The sequence below is a fragment of the Ambystoma mexicanum genome, chromosome 5p, assembly GCF_040938575.1.
Source record: "Ambystoma mexicanum isolate Mex_15411 chromosome 5p, UKY_AmexF1_1, whole genome shotgun sequence".
Taxonomy (NCBI): domain Eukaryota; kingdom Metazoa; phylum Chordata; class Amphibia; order Caudata; family Ambystomatidae; genus Ambystoma; species Ambystoma mexicanum.
This window is the reverse complement of record NC_090930.1, coordinates 21358341-21376901: the sequence shown is the minus strand read 5'-3', so window position 1 is coordinate 21376901 and position 18561 is coordinate 21358341. Positions and strand designations below refer to the sequence as shown.

Genomic DNA, 18561 nt, shown 5'->3' with positions numbered 1-18561 from the left:
TAGGTAGGTTTCAACGAGATTGTCTAGGTGATAATTTAAAAGTTCTACAGAAATGTTACCGGAGGCAAGTATGTGTTTTCATTTCTTCCAGACCCAAGGGTGTAGCCCAGGGGCAGGCTACTCGACCACCAAAAGGTGAGTGGAATGGAATAAGGAGACAAAGGCACTTGTTACCCATCTTATCACTGCCCCGGACTCCTAGCTCCCAGATGACTTTCTGGTGCGTCTGAAGGTTGCTAGGCGCTCTATCTTCCCCTGTTGGTTCCAGTGAGTGATGCCCATGAGTTGCAGCTTCAAGGATTCTTCCATTCTGCAGCTGCAAGATGCAACCTGTCATAGAGGAAATGTAAGAGCCACTGATGGAGGCAGTTTGCAGGTTGGAGAAGGGCAAGTTGCAGCGACTGTCTCCACACACAGGCTGCTCCAGTGCAGAATCTCTTGATCCTGAAATTCAACACACGCTGGCGACCACCAGAGTTTTCCGGCTCGAAGGGCGCTGCTTCTGGCTAGGTAGCCCACGAGAGAGCTTAGTCCACGGGTAATTAGAGAGACCCTTCCAAAGGCTCAGAAGTGCAGGATTCTTGATGGTGTTGTTACTGGCTGTTCCCACTAGTCCAGTTCTGAAGCATTGCTTGGTGTCGTCAGAGATCAGGTAACCGAACATAGGTGCCTTTGTAGAGCGCACGTTCACCCCAGAGCGTCATCTTGGTGCTATTGATGGATAATAGATGTTCATTGTTACCCTGCTTAACGGTACGCATTGTTCATTGTTACCCAACTTAACGGTACTCATTTTATTGACCTGAAGGATGAAGGGCTGAGTGGAACTGCTGGGATCCAAACCTGTGACCATGAGGTCAGACACAGGCCCCTGTAGTGGATGCATTAGTCCACAGAGCCGCAGACCCGGCCCTTAGACCGGTAGTTGCACAGGGCTTCACCGGGCTGGCTACTGGAAGAGATGCTGGGCCACAACAGGAGTGGTCTTGAGATGTTCAGCAGGTGGTAGTCTTCGAGGGATTCTTGGCTTCGCTCTGCAGAGGTCCTCTTATCCAAAGCTCAAGCATGCCAATGGTAAGGATCTGCACCATTGAAACGGTCAGTAGTTGTCCAATCCGGGACAATTATTGGTTTCACATTTGCCCCCTGTTAGGGAGAATTCTCTCTTTAGGCTGAATTTCCTAACCTAGTGAGTCCCCCAGCAGCTTTGCTGAATTTCTGGAGTTTGTTTTTTTTTTTTTTCCTCCTGCCAAGAGTGAGACTCTCTTTCTCCCACTCTTGGACATGATTAATGGTATTCCTTTGATTGGTAATGTGTTTTATGGGCTATGGGGTCCTTTACTCCATAGGGTCTCATGTGTTTTTCCTGTGTGTGTTACACAGCACCCTCCGTGCAGTAACACAGGGGTGTCATAGTGACACCCCGCCATAGACTCCATACCCTGGGACTGACTACTGTCTCCCAGGGCATGTAAAGTCACCATTGGCTTTACTAGTCCCAAATTATTAACAGAAACCAGTACAAACCATCATATTGTGGACGTACTGGTCGGGGCAATTCGATTGCCCCGCGGTCTGTTAGTCGAGGGGGACGTCTCTGTCCCCCCTGATTGAGTTTTGGCTGGTGGCAGTGGAAACTACTTTTTATATTCGACCGCAAATATTTCCCTATGGGATTTTCCCATTGTTCGAGGCTACCAACTTTAATTATTTAATTCTTATAGCCTCGAACATATCGCTGGTTTATTTAATTAATATTAATTCTCCGGTTGGTATTTTTTGCCAAGACCCGATTCTCAAATGGCATTTGTTCTCTTCTGTGACTCCAACCCAAGTCGAGCCCTTTGTTCCACCTTTTGGCGGGCTTCTCCACAGAAGCCTCCAAAAGTGGTGCCACTCTGTCTGGGTACCACAGGGGGTGTGGGAGGGGGTTTAGGCACCCTGGACTGAGTTACCTTAATAACTCAAGTCGCACTCTTGTGTGATTGGCACCACTTAGCATGTTTGAGTGACAGCTAGGCTGAGTGAATGGGGGTTTTCTGCATAAAAGCAGGGCTTTGGGGACTGGAACTTCAGAAGTCGCCACAGGACCTGAGAATCCGACGAGGGAGAAGCTGAGCCGACCTACCACGACGACACCACCAGTGGAGCCCTGCGGAACCGACTCGCCACTTCCCGACGACAGAGAAGATCTCCCGGCTGGAGAGGCTTCTTCCCCTGACTGGTGGGCACAACCAGTTTACCTTTCTTTCTTCGCACCCCAGCCCGGTTTGTGGTCGAACTGCCCATGCCAAGCACCCCGGCAGCCGGATAGCCACTCACCACTGAACTGCGAATCACCGGACCGCTCCTTGTACCTGAGAAACTCTGCGGCTGGTTTCTTCCCTGGCAGTGCAACAGACTCCTGTCTTCCTCCACGATGAGATCCTCTTCCCCCGGACGAAGCACCGACTTGCATCCGTTGCCAGGAACAACTGCCCCTGCTGGAGCGTTCTCACCACTTTAAGGTACCGTGTCCGCCAGGCCTCCCTTTCTAAAGATTGCAACAAGGTAATAACTCATTAACTTTCTGTACTGGGCTGGCCGACATGACCCTCTAGCTGGTCCCTTTCTTTGGTCCAACTCCTTTTTGAATCATTACAAGACTTTTGTGCACTGCAACCGTGTGACCTTGGACACATTTCGTTTCGATCCCCTTAAAGTGGATCCGGCCTACTGACTCTGAATTCACGGTTTTACTTTGCCTTCCTCTCTTGTTCTGTTCTTGTAAAAGTGTTGGGATCTGTTTCAAATTGTTCTCTTCTTTTCTCTCCCTTTTTAAAACAAACTATTAAAGTGCCATCTACGTTAAGCGCTCACCGCTGTCTGAAAATAAGTGGGGCTTTACTTAATACTTGTCTAATATTCTTTTAAGGGAGTGTATATCTTTTAGTGACCGTGTTTTTGAATTGCTTACTATTAGTGCCTGTGTGTTTTTCTAGATGTGGTCGTAAAGAAATAATTATTTAGAGGGGATTGGGTCCTCCGACTTATTCCATATCTATGACAGGTAATGTCCACAGCTGTGCTGCTTCGGAAAATCTTTGGCGTCTGCGTCCTGCGTCGATGACGTCGATGCGGCGTCCCCGAGGACCTCCTCCGACGGCCGACGTCACCGGATGTGATAAGTAGGACGCACGATGCCCATAGGCTCAGTTCCGTTTTTTCCGTGAACGTGTTTGCTTCGTGAATCTCGGTACGCCTCGACTCGTTGGAGTTTGCTGTTTTCGAATTCTCGGTTCGTTGAACCTGTTCGGTTTTTTGTGAAGACCTGTTTGTGGCGATGTCTACTTCGTCTTCAACCCCACGTCCGGGCTTCAAGAAATGCGGGGACTGTGGGTCCAAGATGTCGGTCACGGACTTGCACAACGCCTGCCTCTGGTGCCTCGGGGTGGCCCACGATACGGACGACTGTCGACTGCCAGTCGCTCACGGCAAAGGCCTTGCGGGAATGCAAGAAGAAGCTGTCGGTGGGCCGGGTGTCTAAGCCCCGGAAGTCGAGGTCTGCGGGGCTTTCGAATGGATGACTCGAGGGGCGACTCTCCGCGTCATCGTCGGAAGTCCAGTAGGACTCCTTCCAGGAGTCGTCTCGCCACTCCTCTGCCTCTTCGAGGCATTCCCGGAAGCGCCGGCATAGGTCACCTTCCCCGTCCTCTTCCGAGGACTCCGCCCGTCGGCGGGTCGCTTATCCCTCCATGCAAGCGACACCGGAGGAATGGGCTTCCTTCGGGAAGCATATGCTAGCGATTCTTGAATCGCAGGGCACCAGTCCGTCCGCGCCTCCGAGTGGGGTCGGTCAGCACCAGATGAGAGACACCGCTCGTACGCCTTTGGGCTCGGGTGGTCGGCACGGCTCGCGGGAGAGGTCCCACTCGGACAAGGGTAGCCATGCCCGTTCCATGTCCCGGTCCTCGACGTGCTCGAGACCGCGTGATCCTGTGCCGTCTTCGAAGAAGATGTCGATGCCCGTGGCGCCGAGGTCGTCGACGATTTCTCTCGAGGCTCCGCCTCCGAGGGGGTCGTCGACGCCATCGGCGCCTAGGTCGTCGTTGTCGACGCCGCCGATGCTGGCGGCGCTGCAGCTGACATCGACGCCGATTTGCTCGACGTCAACGCCTTTTCTGTCGGCGCCGACTTGTTCGGCGCCCTCGACGCCTTTCGAGGCGGTGGTGTCGGAGGGGCCCCGTGGCACGGGCTTTGCCCCTAGAAAGGCTCTGGCTAAGGTCAGGCACTGCTCTGGTCCCCAGAGGTCTTCCTTTCCCTGCCTGGAGTACATTTCATTGGGTGATGAAGGCTCTGATGACGGCTTGGTTCCGGTTACGGTTCCAGATAAGCTCATCTCGGGCCATAGCCAGTTTGATGACCTGAGGCAGTCACTGCATGATGCCAGTGGACTGGACACCTCTCCGGAGGTGGAGTTTTGTAGGCTGGAGCCTGGCACTCATGCCGATTCTTCGTATCGACGCCTTATGTCTCGGGTCACCGAGTATTTGGGTTGGTCAGCTCCCCCAGGGGAGTTCGTTCAGGATGATCTCACGGACATCCTTGATCTTGGTCCCCCCACTGACCCGGTTTTGCCATTTCATATGGCTCTGCGGCGGCTTGGACTGCTCCGGAGAGTCTCCCGGCAGTGGGCAAGTCTTTGTCGCGAAAATACCGTCCAGCCAGTAGCGACCCCTGCTACTTGTCCAGGCATCCCACTCCGGAGAGTTTGGTGGTGCAGGCGGCTACGGCCCCGGCAAAGCAGGCGTCGTATCCTACCATCCCTCCGGTTAGGGACGACAAACGTTTTGACGGCTGGGCGAATAAAGTGTTTTCTTCAGGGGGTATGGAGCTTCAGGCGGCCAACTCCATATGTGCTTTGTCTCGTTTCACACACAATCTGTGGAACTGTGTTGCATTAGCGGCTGAACATATTCCCGAAGGGGGCGAACGGGATGGTTTCCTTGCTATGGTTCAGGATGGCAAGGATGCCATGTGTGAAGCCGTTCAGTCGGGTTTGGACTTGGCAGATTGTGTCAGCCGGTCCATGGCAGCGAGCACCGTAATGCGCAGGTTTGCGTGGTTGCGGAAGTCTGGGTTCGCTCCTTATGTGCAGTCCCGGCTCCTCAACATGCCCTTTGGCGGTGAACACCTTTTTGGCAGCAAGGCTGACGAGAGCCTTGAGAGGTTGCAGACCTCCAAAGCTGCAGCAAAGTCATTGGCCGCTGCAGTTCGCCAACCTCAGCCTTTTCGTCCTAGGGGACAGCAATGGAGGTGAGGTTCCTTTCGCTATTACTCGTCCTTCAGTAAAGCGAGGGGAGCTAGCAGTCAGAGGCCATCGTAAGAGTGCCAGAGGTGGAAACAAAGGTACTCTAGGTGCCAAGGCCGCTCGGGCAGTTGCCTCTTTGCCCTCCGGCAACGCCGCAGCCGCTACCACTCAGTCATGAGGCCTGGTCCCATGGTTTACCGGTTGGGGGAAGGCTGGCGCAGCATCTTGTAGAGTGGCAAGCCATTACTTCGGATGTGTGGGTTCTGGAGATCATAACCCACGGCTACTGTCTTCCTTTTCGGCTGAGGCCTCACGACAATCCACCTGGGAACCTCTTCAAGCCCTGCTGGAGAAAGGCGCCATAGAACTGGTGCCTGTAGCGGAGAGGAACAAGGGATGGTATTCCCCTTATTTTTTGATTTCGAAGAAAGACTGGGGATTGAGACCCATCATGGACTTGCGCGGTTTCAACAAACTCCTCAGGAAGGACAAGTTCAAGATGCGACTCTTTCTCAAGTCCTCCAGGCTCTTCAGCTTCAGGACCAGTTGGTGTCTCTCGACCTCAAGGATGCTTGCTTCCATGTGCCGATCCATCCCAAGCACAAGAAGTACCTGAGGTTCGCGGTTGGCGACTCGCACTTTCAGTTTCGGGTCCTGGCGTTCGGATTGACCTCCGCCCCAAGGGTTTTCACCAAGCTCATGGTGGTGGTGGCAGCGCATCTCAGGAAAGGGGGGGATTCACGTCTACCTCTACCTGGACGATTGGTTGATCAGGGGGAGCTCTCCCGAGCAAGTCCTGGATCATCTGTCTGTCACCTGCCACTCCCTTCACAGGCTGGGCTTCTCCCTCAATTTAAAGAAGTCCCATTTGACACCAACGCAGTGGCTCCAGTACATCGGAGCAGTGCTCGACACGTCCCTGGGGCAGTGTTTTCCTCCTCAGGTGAGGGCTCTTCACGTTCAGCAGATGGTGAACAAGTTTCAATTTGCCCAGGATCTCCCAGCGTCCGAGTTCTTGAGACTGCTCGGCCTTATGGCATCCTGCATTCTTCTGGTGCCAGAGGCTCGTCTGCGGATGAGATCTTTGCAGTGGGCACTCAAGTTCCAGTGGTCTGAGTCCTACGGCAGGCTGTCGGACCCTGTTCAGGTGCCGCCCTCGGTAGCCCGGGACCTTCTGTGGTGGGCCGTCAGGGCAATCTGATGAAGGGGGCCCATTTTGGCTGCCCTGGCCGGAGGTGACGATCGTGACGGACGCATCCCTCAAGGGATGGGGAGCTCATGCCAACGAGTTGACAGTCAGCGGTCGTTGGTCTCCGTCGGAGTCCAGACTCCATATCAATCTGTTGGAGCTGAGGGCCGTCAGGCTAGCCTTGAATATTTTTCTGCCGACTGTGCGTGGAAAGAGTGTCCTGATTCTAACGGACAACACGGTGGCCATGCACTACCTCAACAAAAAGGGGGGGCGCAGGGTCACTTCCGCTGTGCAGGGAGGCGATGCAGCTCGAGTTCTGGGCAATCCAGCAGGAAGTTTCGAGCTCGGCAGTTCATCTGGCCGGAGACGACGAGACGGCGGGCGCTCTGAGCAGGCAGAGCACGATCTCTCTCGAGTGGGAGCTGGCTCAGGAGACTCTCCTGGAGATCTTCGCCCTTTGAGGGGCCCCTCAAGTGGATCTCTTCGCCTACAGTGTCAACCGGAAGTGCGAAAGGTTTTGCTCGCGGGAATTTCCTCCAAAAGGAGCCTTAGGAGACGTGTTCGTGGTGGAGTGGTCATTCCCACTGCTGTACGCGCTTCCTCCAGTCCCCGTCATCCCGCAAGTGCTGCGGAGGTTACGGAGTTTCGGTTCCCGGATGATCCTCATTGCTCCGGCGTGTGCCCGGAGGACGTGGTACCCGGACCTTCTAGACTTGTCCATCTGCCCTCCACGTCGTCTTCCCTACCGAGGCGATCTGCTCTCACGGGACGGGCGTCAGGTTCTCCATCCAGAGGTCAGATCCCTCAATCTTCATGCTTGGCTTCTGAAAGGTTGAGGTATAAGGATTGGGACCTCCCTGAAGACGTGATGGAGGTTTTGCTCTCGGCCAGGCCGCTGGCAACAAAGTCTCTGTACCGTTGCCGTTGGAGAAAGTTCTTCGACTGGTGCAGAGTACAGAATGTGGATCCTTTTTTCTTGTGACATTCCCATGGTTCTGTCTTTTTTGCTTTCTTTGGCCCACAGGGGCTTGCAAGTGGGGACCATTAAAGGTTACCTGGCGGCACTGTCCATGTTTAAGCGCTCTTCTGAAGAGTGTTCCTATTTTAGAATTCCTTTAATTTCGCAGTTTTTGAAAGGGCTCACTAATGTGTTCCCTCCGTCACCTTTTTTGGTGCCAGGTTGGGATTTGAACCTTGTTAAGTTTCTTATGTGTGCTCCGTTTGAGCCTTTACATTCTTGCCCTTTGAGGCTGTTAACTCTGAAAACTGTGTTTTTAGTTGCGGTTACTTCCACTCGCAGAGTGAGTGAGTTACAGGCACTTTCAGTTAAGCCACCCTTCACTGTGTTTCTTAAGGACAGGGTTGTCCTTAGAGTTCGTCCTTCTTTTCTTCCGAAGGTGGTTTCGGAATTTCATTTGAGCCAGAAGGAGGTTCTTCCGGCGTTCTATCCTCCTCCACATCCTGGTAAGGAAGAGGAGAGGCTCCATAGGCTTGATCCTAGGAGATTGTTGAGCTTTTATATTTCGCGCATGTCCCGGATCAACTTTTCATTGGTTACGCTGGAAAGCGTTTGGGACAAGCTGCGACGAAACACTTTGTCTCGTTGGATTATTTTAGCTATCTCCGAGTGTTACCGCTTGGCGGGTAAGGACCCTCCGGCTGGCTTGCGGGCCCATTCTACCAGGGGAGTGGCTGCGTCTACTGCCCTGCAGAGGGGAGTTCCTATTCGTCACATCTGTGATGCAGCCACCTGGGCTTCAGTACATACTTTTGTACGTCACTACTCCCTCGATTCCATCAGTGGGCAAGATCTGGCCTTTGGCAAGGCAGTTCTCTATTCCGCAATTTGATTGGGCATGCTAAATTTGTATTCTAAATTCTTTCCCACCTCCTTGCTTGGTACTGCTTTGGGAGTCTGTCATGGATATGGAATACGTCGGAGGACCCAATCCCCTAGAAGAACAAGTTACTCTCTTACCTGGTAACGTTCTTTCGATGGGATGGTCCGACGATGGTCCGACGACGTATTCCATATCGCTCCCTCCCTGCCTTCCCCGCTGCAGAATTTCTTTTGCGATTGCAGCTTGCGTTCCGCAAGGCCTTGTGTGTCTGACTGGTGGCACACGTTCTGGGAAAAATCTAACTGAGGCTATGGGCGTTGTGCGTCCTACTTATCACATCGGGTGACGTCCGCCGTCGGAGGAGGTCCTCGGGGACGGCGCATCGACGTCATCGACACAGGACGAAGACGCCAAAGATTTTCCAAAGCAGCACAGCTGTGGACATTACCTGTCATAGATATGGAATACGTCGTCGGACCATCCCATCGAAAGAACGTTACCATGTAAGAAAGTAACTTGTTCATCTCTTTTACACCAAGCCCTGGTCAGTGTTTACTTGTTCTGTTGTGTGCTCTTGACCTATTGTGAATACTCTGTATACTGCCTAACTCTTCTTGAGGGAAGTCTGACTGCTCAGCCACAGCTACCAAGTGAATCTGTGTGGTACAGACTGCTACCAAGTGGGTTTACTGCCAAACACCTGTAGTCTTAAATTGTTTGCAGTGGTCCCAGAGGGAACTGCACAGGTTTCTGCCTAACACCCCCCAACTAGACTTTCTGGCATGAAGGATGCGGAGTGGAACCAGACCGGCCCACCCCCTTCGTGGTCCACACACAGACCTAGGAAGGCAGGAAGAAAGCCAAACAATATGACCGAAGAAGCAAGTGGAAATCCCGTGGCATGGCTGTTTCAAGGCCCTAGCCATGTTTAGAAGCCATACGGAAGAAACTAAAATGTCCACACTAAAAATAATGCAAAGTTCTGCAAATGTATCTGCTGCCCCCAGTTTGTCTTTAGGCACATATAAAAGTAACCAAAAAGCTACACATGTATCCCCTTTGCACTGCCTTGTGTCCCAGAATGCAAAATGGTAAACCGTTTCACAGAAGGGCTGATCAGTTTCCCCAACAAGTGAGCAAAAGGCCAGGGAAGTGAAGCAGGTTTGACTTTTCTTCAAAAACTCAAATCGGCTAAAAAGAAACAGAGCAAAAGGAATGTAGGTCCATAGAAACGATGGAGGGAAAGTTTTGGAAAGGAGATCCTTCCTAACGAGAAGCAACGGAGCGAAGTAAAAGGGGGTGCACTCTGGTGGTTACGAGTAGGGTGTCTGTGCAGTTGGAATGGTTGGGAGCACAGGCATGGGGGTGGGCTGAAGAGGGAGAATTAAGATGGTTGAGCGGTAGTGTAGGGTCCTTCCTGAATTATGATTGACGGGAACGGTCGTAAACAGCATATTATCAGACCTCCTGAAGGACTAGGCCCAGTGATATTGCAGTCAAAAACAAGATGACAACTGATGGGGGGGTGGTGGGTGGTAATATTAATATCAACAATACTCTTAAGTAGTGCGAGTGGCAGAGCACATGGAAAGAACCACTTGAAGGGGGTGCATTTCTTTCAGCAGTTCCAAAATATTCTTTTAGAGAACCTTAATGTCTCACTCTGTGCTGGTTTGGCTGAATAGGGTGGCAAGTCTTTTAAATCAGATACTAAAGTAGTCCTCTTTTCAAAACTGCCAAATGATTTCCCATTAGCAGTCACTCCTTATTAGGCGTCACAGCAGCTTTTATTTTTTGGCACTGTGATTGATTATTGCCTTGCACTGTCACTAGCTCCAAATAGCCAAGGCAGGAGATTGGCTGGTCACTGGAGCCACGCTCCATTGGTTCTTTCTGCCCTACAGCAAAACACATTATTTAGTAGGCTATTTTCTCCTGTGTGGGAAACCAAGCGTGCTAGTTGATGTCTCCAGTCTGGCTCTGCTTCTTGGGCCAAGGCCTTCTGCACTTTCACCCATCACAGGGGCAGACCTGCTTAATGATCCGTAGTTCCCACTACTGCTGTCCTGCTGGACAGAGCTTGTGCTGACCACAAGACGCCCTCAAACCCAGGAGAGTGGTTTCTCACTTCGTCAGTGAAACCATATTTTTTCTCAATGTAGTCACTATTTTATAGTGCTCTGTAAACAGCACGTCTTGACCCCTAACCTTTCTGGCAACTTTGAAGATTTAGGGCCTGATTCACAGAAGAATTGTATAATGGCGCAATCCCATTGGAAAACGCTCTGTGAATCAGACCCTGGGTCGCTTTTGGACTCTGTTTAGAGAAGTTCCTAACTTGCTGTGAATGGTTGAATGCTATGTTTCCAGTAAAAACAGGCCCCGCAAATTCTTAATTGTTAATCAGTTTATCTACTTGATTCAACAAACTTTAAGTTGCCCTGTTAGGTTTTAAAGTGTCTTCTGTTAAATGTGGCGTTTCACCAGGTATCCCACTTTTCAGCCTTTTTGGCCAAATCCCTGTGCCGGCAAAGCCGCTGACTGGGTGCGAGGATGATTTCGGTGCATGCTGACACTTGCCGCCCGTTTGTAAGCTGTCCGAGTAATAGTTTACTGCAAAACATCCCGATACATGCCCTGCATTATCCTTGGAAGGTTCGCTCAAAATCAACAGGATTCCTTTGCTCTTTTGCTACAGCATGTTTTAAAAAAATAAAATTTGAACGAGCTGTGAAGTAGAAGGCAAAATGCTACATGTGCACTGTTAAATTTACTTTTCAGGGCAAGCTTTTCATTTACCCTTCAAGTTTATTCAGAAATTAGTTATGGCTGTTAGATGTGCTGAAGAGGGAGCGGACTAAGCAAGAAGTGACCGTGATGGGTTCACTATTGTACTGCAAGACGCCACGAAAAACCACGGTGTAAGGCCGTCAGAGGAACTTTTAATTGCAGCTAGAAACTCCAAAATAACTTTTATGAATATAATTCCCCCCACTATCCCTGGCCTTTTGCCAATCCCAATTGGAATTGGTAATAATGAAAGGGATGTAAGTTTCCTCTTAGTAAATTTGTATTGGAATCCAGTAGTGGTATAATTAGATCTCCTCTTAAATAAGGTATGGGACATATTGGGTTCATGGCTGATGTATAGTGAACTACGCGTGATTTTGTCAGGGATCTAAATTCAAATTTCTTGAATGATTTCAAAAATAAGAGCTATGTCAATGGAAAAAAGTGGAGGAGTAGGGATCTACTCCTTACCAACGGTAACGTAGAGAGGGATTGAAACTTGGTAAAGAGGTGCTCAGTCATCAATCATTGATTATGTAATATCAAAATCTATAATTGAGGCATGTAGATCTCTTCAGGTGAGCGATGCCTCCCTAAAACATCATAACATGTTGGTATGGCTGGGGATTGGAATAAAGAAAGACTCCTCTGAAATTTATAGACCCCTGAAGGCAAATTGTGCAGGTAATCAAATCCAAAAGTTCAGTAGAGGTGCTACTGTTTTAGTGGGAAAATGGAAGAGTTCACCGCTAAAGCAACAATGATCGAAGAGCTGACAGCGGTCAGCGCAAGTTATGGATTAAAGGAATTTGTATAGGCCAAATAAATGCCTAAATATCTACTCCAGTAAGATCTACCCATCGCTTTGATAGAGGTGTGTGTTAAAAAGATAATCTACCGTTGGCAAGTCTGTCTTTTGGGATGAAATAATCTGAAGGATGAGATTTATTGTAAAAAGAAAAAAAATCCGAATTGCTTACAGCCTATAAACCTTGCATTCCAACACACAGGTATTGATGGAGAGACAATGTTAAGCGCTCTTATCCAAAATAACACTCACAATTTCTGGTGGTTAATAATTTAACTACAACCCAAATTGATTTGCAAAGCAATAATGTTAGTGAGGCAAGCTAGTGTGCATATTGGTGAAAAAATGAACAGTGAAATTATAACAGAACATGGCTGGTGAAAGAGCTTGAGACATGCACTTCGAGATAGAAGACCATGAACATCTCATTGTGAATGCTTCTTCTAAGACAGCAGGGCCTAATGGCCTGTAGAACGCGATATTAAAATGAAATAAAGAAATGTGGTCCATGTAGGGATATCCTGAAACATCGGAAAATGGCTGAATCGTGGAACAGTCCATCATTCCTATTTCTAAGAAGGAAATTGGCCAGACCTGGTCAATTATATACCAAGTGCTGATTCTAGAAAAGCTGGAAGATTGGGCTGCGGAGATGGGAATAATCTCAATTTCAGACAGTATTCAGAAAGGGTATGGCAACAACGCTAAATTGTCTGGTGCGGTCTCGTTTGAAGTACAAGGTTGTGGTCCTCAAAGGAATATTCTTCCTCCTCCCTGTATGTCTCGATAGATTTCTCCAAAGTCTTTAATTCGGTTAGTCACCAATTTCTATGGTAAATGTTCAGGAATTGGAGAATCCCTCCTCCCCTTTTGGCCATTCTGGAACATATTCATGACGGTATTACAATAAGTCAGATTGAATGCATCTGGCAATTTGTCTGACATTGCAAGAACAAGGGGGCAAAGGTGGTGTTGCATCTTAGCACCCTGCCTATTTTGTTTATACTTGGCAGACTTAAATGAGGCTTTGCAAGATGCAGCACTAATCGGCCCAAAAATAGGGGCTAGCGGATCTGTTGGCTCACATATGCAGATGATGGCTTACTAGATGTAACACCGGTTGGTCTACAGCATCGGTCACAGCATTGAGTATGTAATGCAAGAAAGAATTAGTTGGTAATTTAACCATAAGAAATGTAGTATCATACAGTTTGACACATCCCGTAAAGAAATATGGACATTTAAATCCCAGCCATACTGATGAGACACATAGATGTCATGACTAAGACCATTTACCTGGGTTTGGTCTTAAAGCTCAGTCAAATCAAGAAGAGTCCAAACTAGATGGATTGGCTCCCCTAATGAAGAAAATATACTATCAATATTGTAAATTTATTATTAAACGGCTTTCGAGATTGTATGTGGGGAAGGTTATTCCAAAGATCCTATCTGGCTTGGAGATTGCAATAATGTTGCATGGGTTGCCGTGGGAAAGGTTGGAGGGTGGAGTATGGAAGAAAGTCCTGAACTTGCCCTCCTCACTTCCCACAGCTTCCTTACGGCATGAATTTGGAATTCTCTCTTAAAGCGTGGTTTCAATGTAGAGGGGTCTCGCTGGTGCGCAGCATATCTTTGGATGAGTATCTACGACTGGACATGCATAACAAATCCTCTGATTCATGCAAACATTTACTGTTGCAATCTTAACGCATTGCACGAGACGGGAAGGATCTGGTGGAAAATCCGCTTGGAGTGGAAATATTAAAGAAAATGATTGGATAGACACCTACATTCCACTTTTTCGCAAATGGACAAAGCCATGGGGATTCTGCCAAAATACCTTAACCAATCTCCTTGCCTAAATGTGAGAAATTAATTTTTATGCTTTTGGTTGAACCTTTTGACTACTGGAGAGATTTTATGTATTCTGTTTCAAAAATCTTGTATTGGTGTATGTGCATTTTGTAAAAATCTGGTAGTTATTCAAACACATCAACATATTATGGTAGACTGCCCAATGCTAAAGGATGTTAGACAAAATATTTGGAGGTTTTTTACATTAAATTATATTTGAGGCTTGTGGATATGCTTCGATCACATGCTATGCATAGGCAGACATCTAGTGGTAGTCGGAGTATTACATTATTCGTTTTTGAAACTCAAAGCGACGTCAACTGGGCGTGTTAGTAATACTATCCCTATTGTGATGTCCACTGTATTCATGGGCCTTCACACATCTAGGTCCCTCAGATCGTTTCTTTCCGCCATCATAGTCTGACGCAAGTTGCAGAGTTCTTCTGGCCAACTCCTTTCGTTATCTAAGTTTAATTGTAGACTCTTTTCTTCCGATCGCTGTTGCCACCGCAAGATCTTCAGCGGCTTTCAACGACTGAAACATTGTCGACGATGACTGCATTATTGTCGCAAACAGACTTCAACTGCGGCCTAAACAGGCCTCACCGGGCCTCAGACCTTCCCAGTGGGGGAGGTCATAACATTCTTCTCTTTTAGCAAACGCTTAATCTTCCCCCTCCTTTCCATCGCCTTGCTACCATCACCCCTCATCATGGAAAATACACATTTTTAAATGTTGTCCTTCCTGCAACAGGAACTATCCCTGGAAAGACACACACAAGGTGTGTAATTACGGCATTCCTAGAGACCACCCCGAAAAACACTGCAAATCCTGCAAGCTGTTTCGGCACAAAACTTTAAAGGACCGTAAAACAAAACGCTGGGTGCACCACGCCATGCACGCTGAAGCTGCCATTGACGTGGAGGGGGAGCTTCCAGCAATGTCAGCGCCGGGGTTCCTAAGTGATGCCAAGGGCCATCTGTAATCAAGAGATTCCCGCATGCGAGTTCCTGACTCCATTAAGCGGGCCAGTGGTCCTGTTACGGAGACTAAACCCGGCGATTCAGGCACTCATTCCACGCCACACCAAACGCACATCCCATAGCCGACAGTAGACCACGTTGTCGACAGTTGAAGCCCACACAGTGTAAAAGGGAAGGTCCTCCAAATCATCCCTGTCCTCTATGCCATTGCGCTTGCCGCATGAAAGGCCCCTGAAACGGACGTCTGAACTGGTTTCTGACAGTGCGTCTAAAATGGACCACCTTTGGAGCGCCGAAGGTCGTGCATCCAAAAGCGCTTCAGCTCCTTCCTCTAACTCCAAGATGGGAGAACTCGTCAAACATGTTCCGGACACAAAGTCCAAGGCATCAATCTTCGACACCCCTACCATCACTAGCCTCTTCTTCCCATATTAAGAGCCATGCTCTTCCCAAGGACACTTTCAGGGGCCATGCAATGCAAACAGTCCGCACCAGTAGAGGGTACGCCTACTGCTCATCTACAGGACACACCAGTCCACTCAATGTTTCCTAGTTCCACTCAATAGACTCCAAGTTTTGACAAGGTAATGCAGAGAATGTTTTTTTTTTGTGCACTTTTGGCACTTTATGCACTTTCTAACCTTAAGGAGCCCTTTCAAGGGGGGGAAGCAGCTAAGGATCAACCAGCTGCCAAATGACCATGTTTAGAGCCCAGCACCACACAGGACATCTCTCAGGATCTATATTTTATAGACCCCTCAGGTTCTCCAGATCCTGGGTCGCAAGGGGACCAAGATGATCCTGACATGTATTATGACATCTGTCATCGAATCGCCAGACCATCAGGATCAGCCAGTGACGGACTCCCCAGTAGGTAACCAGCTACAGTACAATGAGCAAGTACATTTCAAAGCCACAGAACATTTCAAAAAGGGCGCACAGGATGCCCAGGTGGATAAGGACTTAGTTGAAGACATTCCTGGGGACAAGAAGTCTGCAACAGTTAATTGCCCTCCTACAATCCATTGAAAGACTGATTCAGCCTTCCTTACTCATAATCTTACAAGGGCAGTTAACCCCCCATTGGAAAAATGTTCAGACCTGTCCTAAAGATCCATCTGGATGCCGCAGATAATGCAGGCTGTATAATAGCAGAAGGCACTTTAATCTAACGCCATGCCTGCTTAAGGCAATCTGGCTTCAAGCTTGAAACACAGGCTACCTTGCTAAAAACATGCCTATTGAGCTTAATGCCCTGTTTGGTAATGCAGTCGGACGCTCACGAGTGCAAAGGAAGAGTACGATACCCTAAATCCCTTGGCGAAGTAGCAAACGAGCCTTTCGTGCAAAGAGGCGCTTTAACACAAGGTGGTTTTGTGGGCAAAACTCGCAATGCTCCTCCAATTATAAATAAGGTTGGCAATCGTCATGGGGTTCCTCACGGGGACAGTCCTCTCAACTTTCAAGAGGCTACGAAAAGTCTAGAAGTAGAGGTAGGGGTCTCCTCAGCCAGAGGCTCCTCCCCACCAAAACAATGACTCTGCGCTCCAGGTCCTCTCCCATGCTACGCCCATCGCTTTTCTCAATTTACCCATGCATGGGACGGTGATCACCTCAGACAAGTGGGTACTATCCACTGTAGCTTGCGGGTACTGTATAGAGCTTATGCAAAGACCACCCTTAAGACAAAAGAAGACGCAGGAAGAACAGCGCTTATTGCTAGTGGTGGTCAAGGCTCTGCTGGAGAAGGACGCCATAGAAATTGTCTCAGTAAACCAGGGCATCTATTCAACGTACTTCCTTGTGCCAAAGACCGAACAATGCGCCTGGTCCTAGACCTGCTACTAGCAAACACTTGTGTTAAGCCACAAATGTTTCGCATGACAACGCTTCAGGAAGTAATCCCCCTACTGAAACAAGGGGACTTCATGGCAACATTGGATATGATGGATGCATACTTTCACATTTCAATGTTCCCAGCGAACAGAAAATACCTGCAATACTACCAGTTCAAGGTGCTCCCCTTCGGCATATCCTCGGCTCGAAGATTATTCACAGAAGTGCTGGCAGTAGTGGCGGCGCACTTATGCAGAGAATCAATCCCTTCTCTGGACGACTGGCTGATAACGGGGGAATCCCCTCAAATCTGAATGCACAACTCACAAAATCAACCTTCTCTTCAAATTGGGGTTCTCTATCAACGACAAAAAAATAGTCTCGTCCCCAGCCTAACAAAACAATTTCTGGGAGTGATCATAAGGACCAGGGAGGGGCTAGTCTTCCCCTCAAACAAGAGTTCAAAACATGCTGTTGCAAATAGCTCACTAATTAGCCGGTCACCAAATAACCGTACGCAAGGCAAGGCGCCTGATCGTGATGATGGCTTCATGTATTTATCTAGTTCCACAAGCACGGCTGCGCATGCACCCAATGCAGGAGTGGTTGGCGAAACAATGGGCTCGGCAAGCAGTCAGTGGGACGATGTAGTGGTTGTTTCACTAACCCTAGTAATGGCTCTTATCTGGTGGTCCAAGGAAAAGGTGTTCTAAGTAAAATCCCTTTCACAATCCACCAGTTCTGATATATAACGTGCCTGTACACAAGTTTTTGAGGCGCGACAAGACAAGTAGCGTGAAACAAGGGAGGACAAAATGACCACCTTACCAGGCCTTGTGTCATTCACATCGCGCACATGCGGGCAAGGGGAGAAGTGCCAGGGGGGTGAGGGGGAAGTCCAGTTGACTCAGAAGTGCAGCCGACGGGTGGCTCATAAGTGCAGAGAGAAGGGACTGTAGGGTTGCAGATACAGACCCTTAAGTGTTGGGAAGCCCAGAGGTAGTGCAAGGGCAACTGGACATGCAGGAGCCTGGGCCAGAGTTCAGAGGGTGAGCAGGTGACTAGTGCATGGACCGGTGGAGTGCATCCGCAGGGGAGAGGAAGAGGGAAAGCACAAGCGTAAAGGAAGGTCTTGAGTTGCTTCCAGAACCAGAGGTGGTTCTGCTCAAGTTTGAGAGGGGCAGGGAGACTGTTCCAGAGGGAGGCCCCAGCCGAGGAGCTGGATCTGCCCCCAACTCTCTGCTTGGAGAAGCATCTGACGCTCAAGAGTGTTAGAGGTGGATGAACGGAGAGCTCGAGAGAAGGCGTTTTGGAAGAGGAAGTTGGAGGTAGTGGTCCAGGGCCCCAGAAAGCCTTGGGGACAATGCAGGGGGTCTTGAAGTTGATGCTTGCAGCCACGGGAAGCCAGTGAAGAGACTTCAGAGCTGGGGAGATACAATCCCTGAGCTTGAGGCTAAGGACAAGTCCTACAGTCCTGTTCTGGATAAGTTGTAAAGGTCGAAGAGTAGAGGCAGGCAGATTTGGAAAGAGGATGTTACAATAGTCCAGCCTAGAGAGGACCAGAGCTGTAGAGACAGTGAGCTTCTGGGGGAAAGTGAAAAAAGGAATAATACCTGCAGGAAGTGCAGTTGATAGTTTGACTTCTTAGGCACGTCAGATGTAAGGAGAGAAGGAGAGGGTGGAGTCGGAAGACACCAAGATTCTTAGCCTCACAGGAAGGAGCATGACGAGGGCCAGAGTGGGTGGCCAGAGAGGAAAGGTGGGAGCGGGTGTCCCAATGAGGAGGGTCTCGGTCTTACTGGCATTAAGGCAGAGATCATTGGCGGCACACCTTTCCTGAATTGTGGCCAGACAGTCTGGTATGAGAGACGCCGAGGTGGCTGAGGGGAACCTGAAAGAGAGCAGAGTGTCATCTGCGTAACATTCAAAATTGAAGCAGAAAGTAGCAATGCGGTGGGGAAGAGGT

The 18561-nt window shown here is 49.2% G+C and overlaps 1 protein-coding gene across 1 annotated transcript in view; it reads left to right on the top strand.

Moving 5' to 3' along the window:
* GCNA (germ cell nuclear acidic peptidase) overlaps positions 1-18561 on the top strand; it is a 530843-nt gene that overhangs the window by 332944 nt on the left and 179338 nt on the right. The gene's annotated exons all lie outside the window — the stretch shown is intronic.